The following is a 26,297-nucleotide window of genomic DNA, read 5'->3' on the forward strand; positions in this document are numbered from 1 at the left end:
CTGTTTTAAATCTGTGACACTTGCCTCTAGAACCTCTCTAGTTTCTCCACATCTTTGCTAAAAAGCAGACCCCTGGACTGTATACAAATGTTAAGTAATAGGGTAGGAGTGTTGTAGCTGTGATCACCCAGGAAATGCGTGAGGCGCAAGGATTTTTTGTGATAAAAGATAAATTAAAAAAAAAAACCCTCACCTCTTGCTCAAACATTTATTCATTGTTTCACAGCAGAATTGCAAAAGATGCGATAATTTTTCTTTTTTAATACAGAAGGGACAAGTACTATGAGAGTGAGAATTAATAAGATAAGTAAGAGAAAAGAGCTGTGACGGGAGAAAATGTAAGTCTGAAATTTCAGGTAGTGTTTAGGATTCTGCCAAAGCCCATGGAGGTTGCCATGTCATTGAGGTCCTTTGTTCTGGCCAAGTAAGGACATTTCTCACAATCAGGAAAATGAAGGTCATTTAGTATAACCACGGTTTCTAGAATCACAGGAAAGGAATATCAGCCATGACAGTAAAGCTCCATCTTTTTGGGGGGATTGGAGAGAACCCATCATTTGGTTCTAAAGAAGGTGACAAATAGGAACTTCCATGAATGGTGGAATATGGAGACTATATAGATTAGCAGTCTGAATTACTTGTTGTAAAGTATCTGTGATGCCATATTGAATCCAAAAACCCATATTGACTTAAGCTTGAAAAGCCTCAGGACTGTCCCCACAAGAGAAACAAGAGATTTTTGTGGGAAAACGGGGTCAAGAATGAATACCTTATTTCAGACCCTTTCTTTCAAGGGTGTGTGAAATGGATCAATGAATGTCTTATTGCAGACCCTGTAGTTCAACCATCTGACCTAGTGATATCTAATATGGATTGTAGGAATCTGCTTTAAAGCTTCATGCAGGCACTATAGTCACCAACTATACAAAAGGAAAATTCCCTACAGCCTAATATGCACCTGTGGAAAAGACATCCAAGCTCTAAAATATCCAATGAATTGTTGCCTTTTTTTCAAGCCCTTCTCTAGAATACCAGCTTTTAGACCATCTATATGAGTGGAAGCCATTGAATAAGTGACAAATTTGAATGTTGATCCTTAATAGTACATTTCAAGTTGCCCTGAACAATGGCTCTTCATTTGTTTGTTTCTTCCTCTCCCCATTTCTTTCTCTAAGCTCTGAACGGTATATGACAGGGCAACTGTCATATGTTCCTGTATCCTCATGCATACCAACAGAAGCCAGTGGTAGCACTCATACTGAGGTCACTACACATGCAGAGCACAGGCACAACCATACTAAATGTTAAAATGCTTCATTAAGCACAGGAGGAGTAGCTGTGGATGAGAAGACAAAAACGGCAAAGTGACACTGAAAAGGAACACGGCAATGCAGATGGTAAATTTTGTAGTTCAATAAAAAACAACATTGAAGCAAACAAGATACCCATAATCTCCAACTCCTGGAAATGCCTGCTTTTTTGGGAATTGAAGAGTAGTATCTAGATTGAGAGAAAACACTATTACATATTACAGAACTTCTAAAATATAAGCCTATTTTTCAAGAAATACGTTGATAGATCTGTGTGGTGTGGAAGTGAGTGGCAAAGTGGTCAGGAATGCCTAACAACAACAGAAAAGCCAAATAGGACATGAATAGCTATTAATTAAAGCTTATTCTGTTGAGCTCTTCTATTAAAAGTAGCTGTTTCTTCGGCACTTCTGTTTCTGTTTGGATTTTGTCTCTTGGGACAGATCACCCTGAGAATTTACATTAAGACAGGGTCTTCTATAATGATATAAATGAAATGTCTTTAGCAGGTAAATAGGGCTGTGTGAAACTTCGGGTGGTGATTCGATTCAGAGGAGATTCGGCGCAATTCAGTGGCCAAATCTCCGACTCCGAATTGACTCAGGGGACCAGTTAAAAGGTCCAGATTGATTCACAGCTCTCCAAATCTTTAGAAAAGATTCGGAGAGCTTCAATGATTTGGGCAGTCCTTGGTGGCTGCAGCAGGGAGCTGCAATCAGACTTGCAGCTGGTAAGGGGGTGGGAGATGGGAGGCTGGTGGAGAGGAGGGGAGGGGACCATGGGGGGACCCCTGCCAGCCCCCAGCCCTGCCTGCTCCCTCATCCCCTGTCCGCTCCCCCAGCCCACCCCCATGGCTGCCCTGCCTACCCCCCCAGCTCCTGGCCCTTTAAAGAAAAGCCCTGGTGCTCACCAGGTACTGCCGGGGGGGGAGGTGATCACTGCTGCCCCCCCATTGCCCCATACTGCATGGGGGCCTCTACCTTGAGCCCCATAACCCCCCCACGCTCCTCTAGTCCTCCACCCCCATTGCTGCCCTGCCTGCCCCAGCTCTGGCCCTTTAAGGGAAAAAAAATGGAGAAAAGCCCTGGGACTCACCACTCCTGCCGCAGCCTCAGGGCTTTGAGGGGCTCATGCAGAGCCCCCCATGTGGCACGGGGCAGTGGGAGGCAGTGAGAATCCTCCCCCTCCCCCCCCCACCTAGCAGCAGCTGCTGAATTGGGACTTTTTTTCCGAAGTGCTGGGAATTGGGGCAGGCGGGGCAGCCACTGCTGGGGCCAGGAGAACCGGTGGGGGATGAGGCCTGTATGATTTGGAGATTCAGCTGATTCAGCAGCAGCTGAATCTCTGAATCAATTGGGACAGTGATTCGAATCACCAAATCGAATCACTGTCCCCTGAATTGGCCTAATCTGAATCCGAGGCAAATACTAGCTGCTTCACATAGGCATTTCATCATGAAAGGCTTTCATTGCACAAATCAGTGCAAGAAGTTCAGTGAGAGACTATTCCAGTTTACTTTACATCTGGATAAAATTGTTGTCTTCTTTTTTGTGTGTGTGTACATCTGTTTCCACAAAAAAAGATTTCTTGGTTCTTCAGTGTATGCTTGCAGACTTTGGGGAACATTTCAGTACTTGGTAGTCACAAGCTAGTAGTTTCAGATTGGATACCCTGACTTGCAAACACTCCTCCACTCATATGCCTCTCCTAAAAGTTTCCTTGCCCTGAAGGAGCAAACATTTTAAACAATGGCTCCTAGGCTTGTCATATAGTTGGTGAGAAGTGTTGTTGTTTGTCATGTTGACAGGCAGAAGTACTGGAAAACAAACTCCTCATCTAGCAAAAAGGAGCTTAAAAAGACCATAGTGCAAATAGTGGGGATTGTTTTCATGTCATTTTTCTAGTTTGCATGAAACTGCAATAGCTCAGAGTAGATTCATGTAAAGGAAACAAAATCTGTTCATATGGCAAACAGCATATTAAGTTCATTTATTAGTAAGTTACATACTCAAGTATATTAAAAAGTGGTCTGTTTAAACAGAGGGAGAGAAATTTGTTCTACTTAAACTCCCTAATCATTGTTCGGGGTGCAGTGTTGCACTCTGATGTTTAATTCACTAAATTAATTGACCCAGAAAGGCAGGTAACTCTTACCATGAAAAATTCAGGACTTCCTGCCTCTTCTCATCTGCTCTGGCATATGGTTTATAAAAAGAAAAATTCAGCAATGAGCAAGCTGCTGCAGATATCCCTCTTAGTATATGTGCACACATACACATACAGACAATGTTGCTGGTACAGGCCACCCAGCAAATGCAGAATAATTCTCTGATGGTTCCCTTCCAAGGGTCTTCCACCACTGAGAAGTGAGTGCAGAATGAGCTATGATATGAATGATAAGCATATTAGACATGCTTTCTAACTCTTCAGTAGATATCTAGAGCTGAGTATTTAGCACACTAAATTCACACACTAGCTTACTTTCCAAACATCCCTGAACAGACAAGGCCTATAGAAGTCTTTTTCTCTTTTTCACAGCACAGTTCCCTCATATGAGCACTCACCAGGTTTCCATGTTTTGGTTCCCACCACATTATGTTCTTAAGCTTCCCTTTGGTCTGAGTCAGATGTAGCCTTGATGCTTTCTTTGGCTTCTCTAGAATACTTTCTGGCACAGACTCTGATTCCCTTTCATAGAGTGGACTTTGAGTTCTCTCAGCTCTGTGTTCATGATCCAACTTTAAAATTATTTATTTTCTCCTCATTAAGGATTTTCCACTTGCTAAACCCCCAGTCCACCCTCATGAGTTCAGAGAAAACTGGCTTTACCTATTATGTGGCCATCCTACTGGCCCAAGGTATTCTTGTATGAATGGGAACTGCCACAATTTAATGATTCTTCATTGCCTTATTCTGCAAGATGCACAAAATGAATAGGAATTCATAAGTTGTATATAGAAGTTTGTAGCCAGGACATATTGGTGGCCCTTTTCCGTAAGAATAGAAGGACCATGAACTGAAGACTCCTGCAGGACAGGTTAGGGAGGAAATGATCTGGTTCTCTGAAAGCTCTTGCTGTCTGTCAAGTACCCAAAGAGCTCTGTTTTCAAATTGGCAGCTGTGACAGATCTGAATGACAGTCATTTACTGTTTCCTTCACATTTTACAAGACAAAAATCCACTGGTATTTTTAAATATATAAATTACTGTATATATTTGATTCTAAGATGCGGTCCCCCCCTGCCCCTGCATTTAATGTGTGCATGGGGAGGAAACCTCTTGTCTTGTATGAGGCTGCAGGGGGGCAGGTGGCTGTGCAGCCCTAACGCTAGCCCCCCTCCCCTTGGTTGCAGATGGAACCACAGCTGCTGTAGCCCTCCCTCCTCATCTCTCACCCCCCACACTGCTTCTGCCCACCACCCAGCTTATCCTTGCTCCACCACTATTCCTGCTGCATCTTGAAGCATGGAGCACAATCCTTGCTTGGCCCTGTAGCAGCAGTGCCTTCTCTGTACCACTGCTACAGGGCTAGGCTGCTCCATGCCCCAGGCTGAAGTGGGGATGGAGACAGCTAGCATCAGAGAAAGCATATGGGGTGAAAGGGGTCTGAAGTTGTGGGGGGCAGAAGTGGAATGGGGGGACATGGGGAGAATGGGGAGAAGGAACCAAAGCTATAGGGGAAAGACAAAAGAGGGGATAAGTGGAAGACAGGGGGTGCACAGATTGCAGAAGGCAAGCAGCCTGGCTTCTCCCACTACTTGTTTCCATACCACCTGCCTGTCCCCCACTGCCTCCCCAGCTCCCATACCTTTCCCCCCTACAGTGGTGATAGGGACAGTTTTAAGATGGTCCACAAATAATTAGATACTGTACATGGAAAATTATAACAAATGTATACATTTTCCATATATAGGATCATCTCATTATTGGGGGGGGTCATCTTAAATTCAGGGTCATTTTGACTTCAGGTAAATATGGCACTACATTTCTGCCTAAGCACAAATTTAAAACAAATGCACCATGAACAGTGTTAAAAAAATATTTCGCATCACCTCTTTGCAGTATAAGCTACAAGTTATGTGACAACAATGCACTGTTGCCACTGTTCCCATTCCCTGTTGAGCTCAGCCCCAGTACGGCCCTGCTGGGAAGAGCTCTGGAGCTTCCTTTGCCCCCAGGACAGCAGAGAAAGAAGCAGGTGGGGCAAGAGGAAGGAAGAGGAGAGATGTGCCTCTGAGCACCAAGGAGAAGGGACAAGGCAGGGTTCATTTGCTTTAGGAACTTTAAAACCTTGCTGGTGGCTCCTGAAATGTGCTCTGGTCCAAAGCAAGTTGCAGCTACACTGCTGCATCCACTCGGGATCCACCCTTGGCAATAGCACATACACTATGTGCTTTTGTGATGGTTATTTTAACAGCATTCCAGCACCATTTGATTTAAAGAGGGGCATTATTACTTGGTAGTGGCACATGCATCTTGCTTTCATTCCACTGTAATTGTTCTAAATCACACCGGAGTCTCTCTGAGAGCCTGGGGCTTATTTATGGTAGTGTCAATCATTAACTAGAATGTTTTCAGCATTAGCATCAGAGCTGTAGCAATGAATCTCATTCATCTTAGCAGAAATAACCTTCAGAAGGGGAACAGTCTCTCAGGACTCCAAAATTTCCATGGAGAAGATGACTGTGACGAGAGAAGTCTTAAAGTTCTTTCATGAGCCTTGAGATGTTGCTTCGAGCTAGCTAGCAAGACAGCACTTTTCTGAATTCCCACAGGTCTATTATTTCCAGGTCACTTTATTTATTATATTTCCCACATCAAGGGAGGCATTTTTTTTAAATCAGTGAATCTGTGTAAGTGTCTAAAGCAAGAATAAAGACTGCAACGCTTGTCCATTTAATGGTTGTTTGTTCACATTAGTTGTGGGTTTGGGTGATTTATGGAAGCTGCACTGCAGCTAGTACAACTGTCAATCACCTGAAGAGGCTCTGAATGGTTTTCAGCCAGCACCGAACTGGATCCTGTGTGTCTCCAGTATTTCCATGCTTTAGTACATGTAGGGGCGGGGGGTGAAGAATGTATTAGTCATGCCTGATTAGTTCTGTGATAATTATTTTATCAATAAGAAATAGTCTCTTTTAAACAGATTATTGCATTTGACAACCTGATCTGGTCTGAGCTTATGAAAGCATGTGCACAAGAAAGAAAGTATTTTATGATCAGGCCTTGGGGAGCAATTTCAATTAGGTTCCTAGCTCTCCCAAATTTCTTAGCAAGCTTCCGTTCTAGGGGCTTATCTGTAGCTGTGGGAGTTGAATGTCATATTCCCATATCAAAGTTTCATAAATAAGAAAAAGCAGGAATGCAATAGTGTGCATGGAATTCAGAAAAAAATACTTTATTTTGTGTGTACCGTAGGCTTCTACCATGCTTTATTTTATAACAGCATAACTACGTTGTTACTTGCTATAGTTATAGATAAATAGGTTTTCCTTTGGTTTGATTTTATAACAGGTGAATGAAATGTTCTCTTCATTTGCAAATTGAAGGCATTCTACATCTTGGCCACTATCCTAACAGTGAAAGAATAGCGTGCAGTAAAATATGTATCTGTAGGTGAACTGTTAGACCAGAAAACATTTCTTAATTTACTGCCCTGAGTGCAAGAGGGTAAGCCTGGATTTCCACTGATGAGGAAAATGTGGTATCTTTCGTAATCTACTTAGGTTTTCACTTGCATCTATTTGCCTAGTTGCTGATTAAGAAGTAACTACATATTAACTTTTATTAATATCTATTGAAAATTGTATATCAGGTTATACATTCATTTTTATAATTTTGATTAATGCTAGATGGTCCCAATTTATAGAGTCAGGAAAATCTGTTGGATCTGACAGTACTGACATTTTATCCTTAAAGGAGATTTCTGCATGCTTGTGTGGAGTTTCAGTGACACTCTAAATTTAGTTTGATAGATCAATATTTCCTGTCTAGTACACATGGTAGTACCTACACTTGAAGCTTTTGTGATGACTCTTCTAACTAGAGTCAGTTTTCACTGCTTTAATGACAACCCACCTTGTTGTGTCTTGACTCTTCTTGCCTATTTCTTATTCACTTGTGGGTGTTGTAAACCAATAAAGTGATTGAGATATAGGATTTGGAGTAGAGAAACTTTCAAGTTCAAGAACAGCAAAAACAACACAATCCTGAAATGGAGCAAGCGTGTCAACAGCACCAGGGTCCATCATATGGGACAATCCCTGATTACTTGGTTCCGCAGATGGAATATTTTAAATTGATATCTCACATGTTTTAAATATGCTTAACTAAATTGAATAGACTCTGACGACATGATGTGTGTACCTGTTCCCTTTGATGACAGGCAGGTTCCCTGGATCCAAACACCAACATATCCTAAAGCAGAGAATGCCAGTTAGGAAAATTATAAACAAGCTCTTCTGTGAAAGCTCAAATTGATACTTAAAGCATATGGGGAGAAACCTCAGAGGCTTAGAGGAAAGAGGAATATACACTGTAATTCCTGTTTTGAGTTATCTCTTCAATATATGTGCAAATGGAAATATTGTTGTGAAGTTAAAAAGCATGGAGGTGCTTGAGTTAATGTGTCTGGAGCAGTTCTATAAGTTCTGCTCTCCTGACCTAGACCCAAATGATGCATGCACTACAAGAAGCCATTGCTTGCTTCTCTTGCAGGTTAAAGACCACTAGGGATGGTTGCTTTCCACTGAGGAAAGGTGGATGTATCACAGCCAGCCCCAATTCAGTCTCCAAGGAAAGAGACCTCAAGGATCTCTGAAGTGTTTTCCTTGCTAGAGGCTGAGGCACAAAGCAGGAAATTGCACACTAATCATTGTCAGGCAACTGTTGTGGTACCACAGCTTCATATCAAAAGCCAGAATGGGGCATTGGAGCAGAGTGGGACTGCCCTCATTTGCATTGTCCCAATCTTACGCGTGCTCACCCAGAGAGGACATGCATCACACATGTGACTAAAATCATATCATAGCCCATTGTATATGTCTAGCTGAACCCTACAGTGCAGACATCCACATCTTCAAGGAACTAAGGTCATGAAAAGTAATGAAGATCTGTTTGTAGGGTGGTGGGATGCCAGACTTGGTCATACTATATTCAGATGGTGGCAAGAAATCAGAAGCGGATAAAAATCCCCTTCATTCTGCCGGTCACCCAAGTCAATGTGGACACCAAAGAAGAGTGTAATTCTGGCAGTGGAAATATTCCTTTTGATATATTATTGAGAATTGATGTAAAACTCTTCCCCAAGCCCTCTGGAGCCTTCTCTGCATGATTTGGTGTGTGCAAAGGAATGGGCACATTGAGGTTCTGCACATTTTGCTTCCTTTCTGACTGGGTACATCTACACCTGTGCCCAATTGTTTAGTTGTTACTGCACAGTCATTTAATACTTGCTAAAGCTTTATAACCACCGGTACTGTGCAGTCTCAGCGCAACACAGTTCATTTCCTACCCTACTTTGCAGTAGCCCTTGCTACCTCACAGTAGCAGCAGTGTCACAGCTCATGACTGCTGATGCTGCGTTACTGTAACAATGAGCTATGTTGCTGTAGTTTGTTGCTACAGTGACATAACATCTCATGTAGATGCTCCCACTGTGAATTTCACTAGCTCTGAGGCTGGGCTAAAGAGGATCCCTGACAGCATATGCCTGCTGAGTCCAAATTAACCAGGAGTCAAGGAGATTGATCTTCTGAAGGAGAACAGAGTACAGGTCACTGAGATCCATGTTGTTTGAGAGTATTTATCCATGAGGGACAAAACCCCACAAAAATCTGGTAAATTCTGGGAAGGTTTCTTTACAGGGTGTTTAATCTAAAAGCACACATCTGTGCTATCTATTGAAAAAGAATGATTAAATCCCATGACTGGGCAGAGATAAATGACATGGAGGCCATGATGGGGTAGTCAGTCTCTTATCCAGTTATCATGTCAAAAGGATTTTTAATTGGGTGTAGGTGGGGATTTAAAGTCTGTAGCTGACATGAATCTGCATAGCACTGCTTCTCCTACCTAAATAGATTTAAAGAGCTTTTTATTGCAAAATTAGACATGTGTGTGTGTATTAAATAGCACAGCTTGTGACTTTTGACATTTTTCATGTGAATTTGTGTGACATTTTTCTTTTTTTCCAAGACCAGTCTTTGCCTTTTTCTGTAATTTACCATGACAGATCTCTAGCCCTATCTGTCACCTTTGATTTAGACCAAAACTGAAACTAAACAAATGAATGAGAGTGGTATAATCACTTCTTTGAATGTCATAATCTGAAGCTTCAAGTTTGTAATTGTAGTCTACTAAACTTTCTCATTTTCTAATGCCATCATGTACCATTCTTAAAACCAAAGGTGTCCCAGAATGCTATCTTTTAGACGGTGCATTGCTGATATACTATAAATGATTTTTATATCACCATGACTATTGTGAAGTTTAATTCACACACTTCATTTGAGAGTTTAGAGAATAAAATTTTGCATAAAGTACCTGAGTATACAATGTAACTAAGCATGTCTTAATTCCCCTGTGTACTTTCTGGCAACATTTTATGATGCTGGAGTGATGAATTTTCAGCAAGCTAAAAAAGTATTCAAACAATATGGGTTTGTACTGCACGTCATAAACTGGAACTAGGTGCGTTAATCATTTATCAATGATTTAATTCTGAGTCAGGAAGAAAGCAGATGCTAACTGTGAGCAGTTGAGTTGTCCAGTTGTCTTGAAATGGAGCTATTTTCTCTGTGGGCTTATATATATATTTACATGCTTTGCTAATTTATTTAAATGTGTATTGTTAAGAGCATACATAAAAGCTTTGCTAAACTGGACATTAACATTTAGGGAGCTTTCCCTTCTGCAGATGCACTTTCTTACTGATTTTTTTTTTTTACTCAAAAAATTAATTGGAGGCACAAGTTATCATACTTGCGCCTTGCCATAACTCCAAGCACATCCAGACATCTAGATATGCAGACACCCAGTTTCCTGTTAGATATGCAACTGTGCATAGTCTTTGTGGATACGCATTGTTTTTCCAAAAGGGAAAACGTGTTCTTCAGATTGTAGCTCAGTAATAGTTTTCCAGCCATTTCAGGATACTGTCTTCCAGTTTGCCCTGGGATTCAGGTATAGAACCTTCAAAAATCTGATAGGTTTGCTTTAGAATGTGTAGCAATGTACCACTATTGATCTGACTTCTCATGGGGTTCAAGGGAAAGGAATGGGGATGCCTATTCATAAGGAAGTGACAGCTTCACAAAGTTTCACCTCAGATAGAAACTCTAGCTAAAACTCTTTTTTTTATGATAGATCCCATATAAATATAGATATTATTAAAATACATGGTATTTAACAGTAAAACTTCAAAATCCTACATTATCACTATTATGAGATTCCCTGTTTTAGACCACTACTAAGGAATTCTTTGATATTGTTTCTAAGAGAGAAAAACAGGAAGAAGTTTGGGGTAGTTTGATCTCTGTTGAGCTTGTGTACTCAAGATGAGTGCTAAGACATAGTAGAAGTCAAACTTCAAGGGAAGCATGCTGGTTTGTACAGTGAAAAGATAGACAATTCCCAAGGCCATTCATTTCTCAAAAGATAAATCCACTTGCCAGTTTCACAGTCATTACATTGCTGAATTCTCGAGGCTTTGCATATTTAATGGCCCTTGTGCTAAAATAACTGAGTAGTTAGGTTTTTTAATGTTAATTTTAGTTTGACTCTAACGTTCTTTAACCGAAACTGAACTACAACTGCCATCTGTGAAACTACATACATAAATGATCTGTCTTCCTTCATATTAGGGCCTGGTTGCACTTTCACTTAGGCTTCTCAAAGTGGTAATCAGTGTTGTTGTTAACTCGAGTTCAGAGCAGTCACATATTCAAGTTAAAAACCTTCTCTGCACAGCTGTGACTTACCCTGGGTGAGCAGGGACCTGAGTACTGAAAAGTGAAAATCCTTGTCCCCTTCGCCTTCTGATTCTGGGCTCCCCTGGGGCTTCCTTCCTGTCCCTTGGTGCTTCTCTGCTTATACCTCCCACCCTCAGGATTCCCCCTGTCCTCCCAGCCCTCATGCCTTATCTGTGTCCCCAGCTCAGTTATGGCAGCTGGCACTGTCCTAGAGAAACAGATAGGGAAAGGGAACCCAACTCGCAGGCACTGCAGCTACCACTGAGCCACAGTTGCTCTCTGGGCTGAGCCCCCCCTAGAGAACAGCAGCACCCAGGTCACCTGTAGCTGGCAGCCCTGTCCTGGGGAAGCAGGCAGGGAAGGGGAGTGTGAGGTGGGTGAGCAAGGATCTGGGATGTCAGGGGGGCAGGGAGGAAGCAGAAGGCCCAGGTCAGCAGGGAACTGGGAGCCTGATCCAGGCTGGCAGGGGAAGGGAGGGTGAGAGCCCCATCTGAGTGATCTTTACACTGTTCCTCAAGATGCCCTTGATGTCAGCCTTTTATATGTAATTGTGTCAAATATTTTAAAATTATCTCTAGTGATCTGGATAAGGTTCTCTTTGTCTACTGTTTCAATAACATCTCCAGAAGAGTCCTACAACTTACCATGAAATAGCCTTCTTTTTTCATTTCATTTCCCAAAGCAACATTGGTCATGATATTTTCCCTGCAAGATTTTCCAATAATTTGATTCACTGCATCTTTTTAAAGGGCTTCTTTCATTAGTGTTTATCATTTCAATACATTGCAAAAGATAAAAATCACAACCTTTCATATTTTTACCATGTCATGTCATAATATATATGTTCATCAGCTATGTGAAAAGCACAGTTAAATATAAGGGAAAAGTGTACAGTTTCATAGTATTAATTTTAAGAAGCTTTAAAAAGTTTCATAGTTGATCATAAATGCCCCAATTTAATTTCTTGGTAAACATAACAAAAGAAAAAAAATAGAAAAGGCACAAGAAATATAGAGTTATGCATGTATAAGCCTATTCCTGTATCTGCTGAAATGGATGGAGAAATTCTTAATGACTTTTATAGGTACAATCCTGTTTGAATCAAATGTCTTTCCCCTCTTGCTTTCTTTCTGGAATATCAGGCATTAAAAAGCCATTTTTATAATGAAGTCAAAGCAGTTATATCTATATCAGATATTTCAAGTGAATATAATTTTTGTGAACCTGATGAGCTGTCAAATACAAGGTGTTTATATAGTTCTTGTGCAACTTTAATAACTTTGGATATGCACATGATAGAAGCAAACTGTAAATGGCGATTGAAAGCATAGCATAATTCATTAAGTTTTTAGCATAGTGTAAGCTCTGCTGAGGGTAAGGATCACAAATGCAATTCATGAAATCACTCAGCAGGAACTAGAAAATGTTTTCTATGAGTTGGAAAATCAGATTGAACGATGGATCAAAAATGGAGGTTATGCTGAAGCTGAGAAATTTAAACTGTGTTGTCTTAAAACTGAGTTATGTTTTAAACTGCCATTTACAGTTTGCTTCTATCATGTGTACATCCAAAGTTTTTAAAGTTTAAAATTGTGCAAGGACTTTATAAATAACCTGTATAAGGTCAAATCCCACTTCCATTTTAGTTGATAAGAAAACTCTCACTGACTTTAGTGACACCAGGATTTTCACTCATTTTGCACAGTTTTGTAAACTAAGTACACCTCTGAACACAGTGAAGTTCTATCTGTATATAACTCATGAATATAAGAGAAGGGTCTACCCTAGATCCCCCTACTTGGTTATATAACCCAAAGCGACATTAACAAAAGCCTTCTTATAATACCTGCTTTCATCAGTGAATTACATAAATCTTTGTGTGCCAATACCCATTAACAAAGGTGCTATTTCACATAAGCCATTAAATAGCCTTTGTGCAGTAATGGTTTGGTCACTAGTAACATAGGCTGAATTTAAGCCAGTGGTCTGAAAGAAGCTTACATCACAAAGTAGTTGGTATACCTATGTGGTTCTTGATTTATCACAATTACAAAAGAATTTCACTTAAACATAGAATGAAAAATTGTTAATATGATGGCATTATAGTTTGTAGTTCTTTTGTGTATTCATACTTTACATTCACCACAGTACTTCTGCAAAGAAAGTGCTCTGTGAAATGAAATTGGTAATAGTTGTTGTAGTATCATCCTACACAGTACCAAATATGTTGTAGAGATGGTTTTGAAAAATAAAATCACTCTTATCTATCCTGGGGCCAGAACACTGATGAGATAAACATAGTAATATTTAGCTTCAAATACAATTCTCTGCCCTATAGTCTATTTAATTAAGTGGGTTACTGCATTCTGGTTCTGGATTGATTTGTGGTACAGCACATTACAGCAATCTAATCTTGAAGTGACAAATGCCTGGATAACAGTAAAAAGCCTGTATTGCAATATGATAACCTAATACCAGATGGAAGTCCAATGATGTCTGCAGGAAGTGAATCCTAACAAAAAAAAAATGTCAGGCACTCACCTGAGTTAGAAGGGCAGATAGATTCTTCAGCCTATGGCATAGGCATTGCCTCATTCCTCTGCTTAATGAGTTTCAGCTTGGTCCTCCCATGCTGCATTTTTATTCAAAGACTGGATAAGGCATTCATCTGCACTGATGGATTGGATGAATTTACTAATTTGATAATCAGAAGTGAGCTTATGGGGTTCCCAGTCCATTTGTTGTCATTGACCGTCTTATCAGCCCTACATACACAATGAACAGGAAGAGGAAAGCTAATAAGAGCACTAACGAAAATGATGAAAAGATAGCCATTGGCATTCCTTCAGACTGCTCAGGCAGAAACAAATGGAGCCACCCAAGAGCCTAGTTTCAAATCACTTTTCCATGCCCTCTAGAAAGCTCAGGCACATCAGAAATTCCTCTAACTGACATTACTGAAAATGACCAAGCGTATCAATATGGATGTATGTATTATTTATTTATCATCAACCAATAATTTGATAACATGACTGATATAGTTCCTCTGCCATATCTAGGCCTAAAATGTGCCAAGGGTCAAGGGAATCTGAGACATCTGTTTCTCTGAAAGTTTTTTTTCTGCAACTTTGACCAAGAGTTTTGTTATTTGATGACAGTCTGATTGTCAGATTCAAGTGATACATTTAGATTGCAAGAGTGGTCCTTAGGGACATCAGCAACATATCCTAAGAGAGATATTGGCAGCTTTTCAGAAATGGAATCAGTTTTCTTGGCTTACAAAATAGAATCTTAAATAGGATCCTATTTATAAGACTATGTACCCAATACTGTTGCAGGAATAGTAAAATCACCTGTGATGACTTTAATGGTACTTCCTGTGGTAGTAGTAATATAAGCACAATTTTTCAGACCCTTACATCAGCTCTGCCTTCTTGATTTATCCTCCAAACCTATTTCAAATTAATTATCATTACTAAGGAATACAAACTGTCAGGCTGTCTCCCTTGTTCTTCACCATCAAGACAGCTTCAGTGAATAGCTTCAAGTTAATAGGGAAACTTAAACAGCTGGAGAAGTTACTTATTTGGAGGATTTCTACAGTTGTAATGCATCTTACCATCCATTAGACATGTTGCAAGAAAATTCACGTGGGAATCACACAAGTATTACATGAGATTATTTGAATGGCTGGTAAGCAGAGAAACCTAATCTTCTTTGAGTGTAGTGCAATGGTAAAGAAGGGAGGGTTGTCTTTGGTACAAACTGGAAACTTTTTGATATCGTAGAGAAGACTTGTCATTATGCAAGACTATATTGCTCCTTCTGTATCATGATACTGGTGTTCTGCTTTGTCCCTTTTGTCCCTCTTTGCAATTTATTCTGTTGCTTCATAATTTTCTTTTTAGAAGTATATAGCCAGTTTCAAAAAGGGGTGGAGGTTTTTTTGTTGTTGGTAGTTTTTGAAGTCAGCCCTAACCTCATTCTCAAGGGATCCATTCATTAAAGAAAGGAGCCCCTGCAAGGAGCAACATATGAACTAAATTTAGTAAAAGCTTACTTCATTGATAATAGGACTTACTGTGTGAAGAGTCTGGATTTTAATCAAAGTTTTCTTATTATTATTCATAGAATTCATGCCAATTTCAAATTCATTAATCTACATAACAGAAATCATCAGAGAAAAAAGATCCATGACTGTTCTTCTGGTACTAGAATAAAATACCTAAAAGATCCATTGTTTACAGCAAGAAAAAGAAAATCTTGCACATTTTAGTCATTCTTCTCAACGCATGGGACATAATTTAGGCTGCTCTGGAGTTCTAGCAAAAAAATCCATGCATATGCAAATTTGAGGGAAAAGACATGGCTACCTGTATAAGTATTATTTTTATCATCGCAATATTAATCAATACATGAGGCTCTATGTCACCCAGAGGAGAAATTACCACTGGTATGATGTGTGCACAGAGGTTTCCCTTCCAAGACACAGAAGCGACTGTGATTTTGTATTCAGATGGAGTCTACTACTGGATAGAGAAAGATACCACTTTCCCCCATGAAAACCTTACATTTCTAATGGAAGAGTTTCTTATAGAAGTGTTGCTGATCACTCAGGAGTTAAGGTTGATTTCTCTGTTGCTCTTAAAGCAGAATGTATCAAAAATACAGTGGTTCCACCCCAAATTTTACAACTCACTTTGAGAGTACAAAATCAGTACTCTGAACTTTACAGGCAAATTAGTTTGAGCTACGCTGTATTTAAAAACTGATCCTTTTAAAACTTTTAAAAGTTTAGCCTGTGGGTTTTTTCCCCCTTTATCCTGATTGATTTTAATAACAGAGTAAGCTAAATTGTATTTTACATATCTGTTGGCAGTAGTGAATTAGTGATATGAGAAAGTTTGTACAAATATGCAGAGAGTACTTTTCAGAAATTACATTTGGGACAGCTGTTAGTTATCTTTGAAAGGTTAGTGTAAAGATGTCAGCTAAGGGCCAAATTCAGTGCATATAATGGTAACGCAAAGTAGTCAGCATAGTGACCTGTTGTTAATTATTCCCAAATCAAACATCACAAAAAATATTAAATTCAAGATTATGCCATTAAAAAAAAAATCAAGTAAATTAAGATACGGAAACACACAGTTAAGGCATCAATGACATCTTAAGTCTCTCCTTCAGTGACATCATGGAGGGAAAATATTTTTAAAAATCTATAATGTGTCCCTAAAAATGAGTTTAACTTAAGATGAAACTACAAATGCTAAAATGTCCCTTCATCACTGTTTTTGGATTTTTTAAATTGTACTCTATCCTGGGCAAATGTAGACAACATATTAATGGTTTTAATAAGTTTAAGAATGTTCTTCCATCCTTCATCTATGTAATAATGTAGTTAGCATTCACATCTTCCTGTTTCTTTCATAATTATACTGTGCCCTGTAAAAATTTGAATTAATTAAATTTTCCTGATTTTTAATGCTTCAGATTTGAGAACTAGAAAAGCCCTTTAATATGTCTTTATTCATAAGTTATTGATAGATACTCTTACCACTAAGAAGACCATTTAAACTTATTTTTTGTCTTGAAAAATAAGAATAGTTTTAGCTGAGAAGATGCAGTTAATTTTTATAAATGATGAAACTTTTTAGGATGTTAGTGCTTTTCCTTTTTAAGAGTCTTCTTAATTCTGGTTTTTTTTCCAGATAAGTGAGTCACATGCATGTTTATATATGACTCCAAGCTCTAGTTAAAATGTTTTTAACCGCTTACTGGGGCATTTTTTTTCTAAATTATTGTCCAAGCATTAGTGAAGCATTTGATATAGTACTACTTGTAATTGCTAGGAATAAATAATCCATTTGCAGTTAATGGAAATAAGATATATCTAGCAGCATTTCAAGTTAGGCTTCCAGGCACTTCTTAGCAGACAATACAGAATAGACACATTTATTTTTTATATACATAAAACATTGGCATCATAATTTGTTCTCAGTGGGTGTATCTCCATGTGCAAATACTGCCAGATGGGTTTACTTCAGAGTTAACCCACCCTGGGCAAGTGTCTACACATGCTGGCATTTGGAAGCAGATTTGCTGCTCCTGGCAGTAGTCTGCTCCTGCCCCCTCTGGCTCTGCACTGACCCCCTACAGCAGCCAGGGGGAGCTGGAGGTTCTGGCCACACCTGCCTCCTAGCTCTGTGTACTGCTATCTGGCCACCTGGGTTGCTGGCCCAGAGTAGCCTTCAGTGTACGGGTACAGCAGTCTGACTCTGTTGCTGGAACCTGTGCCCACCGGGTAATGGTTGCTCCACCCCCAGGCCCCAAGAGCAACATCCAGTGGCCTGAGCTCCTTTGGACACCCAGTTTGCCCTGTTTCGCTGCTGCAGCAGCAACCAGTGCCTGGCCTAAGTCAGTCCCAGCCCTTCCTGCCCCCTGTGTAGTGCAGCCACGTAGTCAGGCTAGCTTCAGTGTCTCGGACCCCCTACCCCCATGATTCTGCTGCTCAGACCCTGTTCTGCCACCTAGACACCAGCAGAAATACTGAAAACATGCACTTGGATGCTGCCACCAGTACTAACCATGTACTCCTAATGCTCCAGCACCACTGCCTGTGGGCCTGCCTGTCCAGCCAGGGCTGGTGGCTGCACATTGTTCAGCACACCTGCAGCAATGCGCAGTGACTGGAGTCCTTTGGCATGACCAGAACTACCTTCCAGGAGCTCCTTGAGCATCTCCTCCTGCATGTGGAGCAGCAGGACACCAGTATGTGGTGGCCCCTCCCAACAGACACCAGGCTGGCCAATCCCCTGCTCAGACTGGCCACACCCACCAACCTACACTATGTCAGCCATCTCTTTAGTGTTGGCAAGGTGACCATGATAGGGGCTGTCGTGGAGGTCTGCAGCACCCTCCAGGACTTGCTGCTTCAGGTTCATGACCCTCTGGAGGTGGTGGCGGGTTTCCAAGCCCTGGGCTTCTCTCAGTTCATCAGGGATGGAACCCACATAGATTTCATAGACATTTGGGCTGGAAGGGACCTCGGAAGATCATCAAGTCCAGCCCCCCGCCTGAGGGGCAGGAAGTCAGCTGGGGTCATAGGATCCCAGCAAGATAAGCATCCAATTTGCTCTTGAAGCTGTTCAATGTAGGTGCTTGAACCACCTCCGATGGCAGACTGTTCCAGACCTTGGGGGCTCGGACAGTAAAGAAGTTCTTCCTTATGTCCAGCCTGAAACGGTCTTGCAGTAGTTTATGACCGTTCAACCTCGTCATCCCTTGGGGCACTCTGGTGAACAAACATTCCCCCAGATCCTGGTGTCACCCCTGATAAACTTATAGGTGGCCATCAGTTCACCCCTGAGCCTGCACTTTTCCAGGCTAAAAAGCCCCATGGCTCTCAGCCTGTTGTCATAAGGTCTGTTTTTCTGACCTCTGATCATGCGTGTGGCTCTTCTCTGGACTCTCTCAAGCTTCTCCACCTCCTTTTTGAATTATGGAGTCCAAAACTGGACGCAGTACTCCAGTTGTGGCCTCACCAAGGCCAAGTACAAGGGGAGAATGACTTCCCGGGTTTTGCTTGAGAAGCATCTATGTATGCAAGCCAGCGTTTTGGTTGCTTTAGTAGCTGCAGCATCGCACTGAAGGCTCATGTTCATCTTGTAGTCAATGATGACCCCCCAAGTCTCTTTCTTCTGTAGTGCTAGCCAGCATAGCACTGCTGAGCCTGTAAGGATGCTTCAGGTTTTTCCCATGTGGATGCCGGATGGAACCCACATCCCCATCACCTGCCCACCACACAGTGACAACCCCTACTACAGCCAGTGGGGCTTTCACTCATCATGGTCCCTGCCTACCCACTCCACCCCTGGTTCATGTGGCCCTGCAGTAGCCAGCTGGACCCATACCAAGCATACTTGGCCTGTGCGCTGGTGGAGTGTGCCTTCAGCTACCTAAAGGGATGCTGATGCACCCTCACTGCCCACCTCAAAGTCACAAAGGCCAACATCCCCTGGGTCATTGTCACTGCCTGTGTACTGCATAACACCTGTGAGGCCTGGGGGAAGCTCCTCCACAGGGACTGTGTGGAGGAGGCACAGTGGGTGGAAGACACCTGGCACCAGGAGTGCCAGCTGTGGTGACAGCAATGGCTACTCCCACCAAGGCCCCGGGTGAGCTGCAAACAGTGCATTCCATGTGCCAGGGACCAGCACTGGGGTCTGGACAGGCTGCTGCAGCTGTCCAGGGGCCTCTGCTGTGGGACCTGGTGGCCAAAGGCTGCCTGCAGGTGCTCCAGGGCCCCAGAGTCCCCACAGCTTTTTAGGGCCTAGGGCAGGGCAGGCAAAGAGTTGGCCCAGCCCTGGATCTAAAGAAGCTCCAAGCCCCATGCCCCAGGTCCTATCTTGTGGGTGGCCCCCTGATCGTGGGGCTGCCCAGGAGCTAATTTTCTCCTGGTCAGTGTCTACATGTTCATGATTATGCAGTAAATACTCCACAGTTAATTTGCTACTTGCATTTGCAGGTAGCAAATTAACCATGGAGTAGAATAATTTACTGCATAGTAAGAATCTTCACATGTAGATGATGATGCTTATTGTGTAGTAAAGTGTTTCATGTGGACATTCCCACTGACACTGAAGTAACTACATTTTTTACAAAGGTATAAGAAAGAAAGAGAATGAGTTAATCTGCACTGAAATTAATTTACTTGAGGACAGAATTTGACACCGACTTTAGATAGATAGTCTGTCTGAAGTGCTCCAAGCAGTGAGTGTACAGACATAGACTTCCAAAACAGCACTTCAGAAATGGCTGAAGTGCTTCAAGTATGATCCTGAAAAAATAAAGGATCTCTTTGAAACACTTTTGGAAACATCTGCTTGTCATTGTGATGATTTTGAAGCACTTTGAAGGCTGAGGAGGGATGGCTACACATCTATATGTAGGGGTGTGCAAAACAGGATATATTCAATTTAGATTCAGCCTGAATCAGAGATAGTGATTCAATTTTTTGATTCGGATCTCTGTCCCCAATTTGATTAGGCCAAATCTGAAACTGAAGATTTGATGCTGATTCGGAGAATCAATGATTTGGCCGTAGACATTGCTTTAAATGTTTTTTCTACATACCTTGAGGTACCAGTCATGGATTGTGAATGCTGCAATGCTGGGACAACTGGAGCATCCTCCAGGAGCATGGGGGGCCCTGTGTGCTCAGTAGGGAACCCAGAAGTGGACCGGATGTACTTCCTATCCACTTCCGAGTCCTCTGGGGAGAGTGCAGGGCCTCCTCCCCGGCTCGGCAGTTGGCCGGGGCGAGATCCCGGGTGCCCTTCCAGACTCAAGAGACACCACTCCCTGAGCCGGGGGAGCGCGGGGGGTGACCCATGCATGTTCCCTTGAGGACCTGGAAGTGAACTAAAAGTGCTTCTGGTCCATATCCGGGTCTGCTGCTGAGCGCACTGGGGAGCACCCCGCACTCCTGTGGAACATTCCATCCACCCCACCATCACAGCATTCATGAGCTCTCTGGTACCTTGATGTGTATAGAAAAAACATTTAAAGTTTTCTATGTCCAAATCGTTGAATTTTTCCAAATCTCTCCAAAGCAATAAGGTGGATTCCAATTCAATTCAGAGAGATTAAAGGGTCTCCTGATTTGATTCGGATTTGGAGATTCAACCACTGAATCAAGCCAAATCTCTGCCAAATCCAGTCAGGGACCAAAGCTTCACACAGCCCTATCTGTATGGTACTGAAGAGATCTGAAGTTGAAGTGCTGCAAATGGGAGAGGATTTTTGCAGTACTTCAAATTCTCATCAGCCAGTGAACTCTGTTCTTGTGAATAATTTAAAAATTAGAGAGCAGTAAGCTTTGCCTGTTTAAACTGAGTTAACTGAGATTGTAGGTCACTCTCAGGGAAGTTTAAGTATTCTAAATTACATTTCTGAAGCATGCTACTGGTTGGGATCCTAGTGGAGACTTAAATCCATCTATGAATTCAAGACATTCCAAATTTTGAGAAATTGAAAACACAAAGTAGAAATTTAAAATATTTAAAAATTTTAAGTATTTTAAAATATATATTTCTTATCCTATTTCCTTTTAGAAGTAACATTGAAAGTATAAGCTGATACAAACAAGTTGGTAGCATTAAAAGGAAAAAATAGCTGGATGTCACAAGCAATTCATGTGCACAAATGCAAACAAACACACAGCTTCATCCTCTTGCCCTAATGCATGGGCTCCTGCAGAAGTTTCCCTGCACCCTGAATTCCTCCAGAGTAACTGATGCCTCTTCCGTTTCTCAACTTTTAGCCCCAGTATTTCATCTGGAAGGCAACAGATCAATCACAAGTAGGGTTGGGTCCAATACCTAAATAAAGAGTCAGTTAGTATTTAATACCAATCTCATTCCAGGATGTTCTTGGGGATACGTCATTTAAATTCCTAGAGAACTTGAAGAAGAAAAACTAGGTATTGACCGGTGACATCTTCACTTCCCCCGTAACAAGGATATATTTCTACTATCACAGTATATCCAAGGGGATGTAAAAGATTTGCATCCCATATTGCATGACACTCTTTTTTATCACAAAACTATTAAATACAACTTGCCCTTTACATAGTTTTACCAGAGTTGTAATTTATCATGTCATTCTAAAAGAAGCCATTACACTGCATAGAGAAGCAGCAAAGTTTATGCTAAATCACTCAGCCAGGCATACTAATCGGTCAGCTGCAGTCTTCCAGATATAACTTTATTTCTAAAGAATTTTGCAGACATGCATGTGAGAAAATATGGCAGTTATGCCTACCTTTGCAGTATATTACTGGTTTTTTGCTTGTATAGCATGACAAAGATTCTAAGTGCCTTGGGGGATGCATAGAGCAAGATTCTTCCATCTTTGATGGAGAAGAAATAGCAGACATTTTAGAGCACAGTTTTTAAGAGGAGGAAGGAAAGAGTAATTAACCCAGTTCAGATGTTATAGGAAACTTAGGTAGGCAGAATTCCTTCTCCAAAATAGAAACCTGCCACAAATGTTAATGGCACTGTGTTTTGCAAAAAGTGGTCAGAATCTGTTATTTGTCGTATCCTAAAAAACATGCCACTATCAGTTTTGAGCCTTAAGTTTCTGAAAAAATGTTTCTTGTTTATAGGAGAGATTCTGCCTTTCTAGAGGAAAGAAGTATTGGTCCATTTGAAGGGAAATGTTCATTCACCAGCATACACTGGATTGCATCTGCAGATACTGTTAGCAAACAGTTGTTTGTTTATTATGCCATGCAAGACAGTATTTTATTAAACAAAGAACTTGATATGTCACATCAATATTTCTCTCTCTAAGGTCTTCCCAGCCTATTTACCTGGACTCTGATCAGCTGTTTTCTTCACAGTCAGGTTGGCTGCTTTCCTCTGTAGCCCACATAGATGTGATTATACAAGTGCATCCTTCTGGATGGACCTACAAGCCTGAGCTTCTCTAAAATTCCCTTTAAGGGAACGCTTCAGTTTTGCACTGGCTGGAATCCAGTGCAGGAGATCAGCTCTTTTTGGATATAGTGCCCAATCCAATTTCCACTATTAAATTAATCTGTGTCTCTTTGCCCAAACATAACTGGTGTGGGATCAGACCCCTACGAGAAAGGTCATTAGAGTCAGGATAGCTGATGTCTGGTAGGGTACAACCTTAATTAGAGCTGCAGTAGGACAATGAATACATAGTTCTTTGTATTAAACTCCTCCATGAGAATGCAGCATAGCACATTCCATTGTGTATTCTATCATAAAGGCAAAATGGGAAAGTTGATACACCTTGTTTTAATGATATACTAATTAAGCTGTATCTAATTGGTATAAGTAATTTTTCCTCCCAAGTCTTCAACAACTTATTGTTACATTTTACAATATATAAAGTGGTAGGAAATAGCTAAATGTCTACTCGGCATAAAAAGAAAAATCCTCCTGAGTGGTGGATTAGAGAAATACACAGACATTTGTATTACTCGTACTGGTGCAATATTATTGTTAGACATACAGCTTTGGAGTAGGGTTATGAATATTAATATCATCACTATCTCAACCCAGCATCTGAACTTCATCTCATTTGTCTATGTCTGCTCCCTGTGGAGAGTCTATTTGCTTTATCTACTGTATTTCTGAGCTGATGAACCATCTATACTGTATCATTTACAGTCACATGATTTCATATCAGTACCTCATAATTGTTGGCACTGGATTTATGACCCAGTCCTGATACCTTGTTTCAGGTGAGGACAACCTTCAGACCCACCACAACTCCATCCGTCTGATAATAGGCAAATTTTATTGATACACAGTGATAGAAAATAAGACTAATGCAGACAAAGCAGGCAAGATGATTACAGTATACAATAGCAATTATTTTCCAGTCCCAGGGGACTCATAGGGAGAGCCGTGCACCTAGCCGGTGCATGAGCGCCGCCTTGTGGTTCTTTGTTTGAACGTCAGACAGTAGCAGCCTTGGAGGTTGAGGGCTTGTTGTTCTGGAAACTCCTTCTTTTGTATTCTTTTTTCTTTGACGACTCTTCATTTCCGGACATTGGTGTTTGGTTTCCCTGTAGTTGTCATTCTGTCCACATTTTGTTTTGTCAGCCAAAAGTCTATCTCCATAAACCCATCACATGCATACTCCTTAATTTGGTTATTTGCTAGTGTTTTAATTCAGTCATTCCACTTAAAACCGGAAATCCCAGGGACTTTGCAGCTGGACATTGTGACCTGGTGCTAATGCTGCAGGACCCTGTCTTTATTATGATATGTGTATGTTTTCAGTTTCCCAGGATGTGTGCCTGCTTGTCTGTTGGCTCTGGATATGGTGTCTGCCTTGAAGGGACAGTGAAACTTTGTACTTTAGAAACCAATTAACCCTTGCCGTATCCACTGGGACATGGTCCTAATGCAATGATTACTTTATCTAAAAGCCAGTTTCTAAAAGGAAATTTCTAAATATGATTTCCAGAAACAATGCAGTAATAACATGCGACTAAAATATGAAGCAGCACTGGTAATAAGAATAATCATACCATCAGTAGTTAACTGTTTTGCCCTGGGGCCCAATCCATAACCCCTCAAAATCACTAAGAACTTTTCTTTGTACATGGGGAACCTTTAAAACAGGCCTACATTGCTCAGAACATTTTCTGGTACTTATTTATGATATTTATAAATTTGGTGTTTAAATGTTGTTTGTTTAGATGTAGCTATGTGACACTGTTAATGGGAATGAGAATACACACACATGAATCTAAATCAGATTTGCTTGTATTCCTAAAATTAATGTCTTCTATTACTGTATGGCACATCTGCTCTGTTGAAGGAATTCAGTATTTTGGAAAAGGCCAAATGACCTCTCTAGAGACTGAAGTTCTGTATTTACTTAGAAAACAGGAACAGAATATGCAGCAGCAGTAGCAGTTACCTGCAAGTGGTTATCTGAATCTCTGAGAAAAAGACTATGGTCAGAAATTCTGTTGCTCAAGGCCCAGTGCAAGGAGGAAAACAATCTGTCCAGAGGAGAGACCATTCTTGGGGGGCAGTAAGACTCTGGAATGAACTTTCAGAGGTGCTACGATCTGCCTCAAAAACTCAAAATGTCTCTTCAAGGGCAAGACACATTTCCTTGGCTTAGTTTTCAATAATGAAAGTATATAGCACAGCAGAAAGAAAATCAAATAAGGTCACCTTTTTCCCTGAGGAGGAAAAAGGACAAATGTTAGTCACATTGGTGAATGCCCTTCTGGAAAGCATATGGATATTGTAGTGATGAGGGTAAAATTAATAATAGACCGGAACAGAATATTTTTGTCTTTTAGTTATTATCAATCCTCAACCCTGAATTAGAAGAACTACCTCAAGCAACAACTGTCCCTTTGCCTATTTTTATCCCAATCACTCTGCATAAATGGACAAAACTACTAAAAGGCAGCAAATGTGTTAGTCCTTTGTGATGCTGTTACCTGAAACAAACAATTCTTCATACCTAAGTCAGAGAATAGCTTGTTGACCCAGAAGAAGTAACCACTAGAGATGCCCGAACATGAATGGATTTAATTCACAAAAGTTGGTGCAAAAATTGTATTGTTTTAAAGCAGGCATGGCCAATCTGTGGCTCTGGAGCCACATGCAGCTCTTCAGCAATTAATATGCATCTCCTTGAATTTTTGCACAGGCACACGCTTATCAGCTTCCAAATGCAAGGAAAATTCAAGTTTACGCAGTTTGACCAAATGGAAGTTGGTCACTATGTGCTTGTGCAAAGATTCAAGGAGATGCATATTAACTGCTGAAGAGCTGCATGTGGCTCCAGAACCACAGGTTGGCCACCCCTGCTTTAAAAGGAAACAAAGTATATCTCCTAAAAAAGTATACTTTTCAAAATGTCATGGACTCACTACTGAGTATGGGCAAATCCAAGCTCTAAATTTCTATCCTGTTCATTATTTTATGTAAATGTAATATGTCTGCTATTATTTCTTTCCTTTCTGAACTACATTTGAGTCATATGGGGCCCTTCACTGCTTTGCAAAACTGCTGATAAGGAAGCTGTTGTTATTTCGCTATTATGGACATTCTGTTATGACTTCCAAAGAAGGTGCTGCAGTAATGCTCCCTCTAGTGACTTGCTGTTCACATAACTAATGGAGGCTTAAAAGATAGACAGCTATTGAATTATGTTCCTTTTTCATGGGCACTAAGAAAGTTGTGGGTGGGTGGGTTCAGGCTTCATTGCTGTGTTTCTCCTGATTAAAGTGTAGAGAAACTCTCTTTTTCCCCTTGGTCATGTTTACCTAACCTGAATAAAACCCTGAAGTTTCACAAATTTTCCCCACTTTATTGTTTCCTACCTTGAGATGCATATCTTGGCCACTAGCCTAAAAGAGCCAGCATGGTTCTGTCTTTGAACAGTTCATCAAGTCCAGATGAGAGGTAAGCTTGGACCAGTTGGGACATAGCCCAGGGGCAAGAAA

The 26,297-nt window shown here is 41.0% G+C and overlaps 1 protein-coding gene across 1 annotated transcript in view; it reads left to right on the forward strand.

Annotated features, from left to right (window-relative positions):
• Positions 1–26,297, forward strand: part of CNTNAP2 (contactin associated protein-like 2) — a 1,403,431-nt gene that overhangs the window by 839,955 nt on the left and 537,179 nt on the right. The gene's annotated exons all lie outside the window — the stretch shown is intronic.

Source organism: Crocodylus porosus, unplaced genomic scaffold (genome assembly GCF_001723895.1).
Source record: "Crocodylus porosus isolate Cpor-Errol unplaced genomic scaffold, CroPor_comp1, whole genome shotgun sequence".
NCBI lineage: Eukaryota > Metazoa > Chordata > Crocodylia > Crocodylidae > Crocodylus > Crocodylus porosus.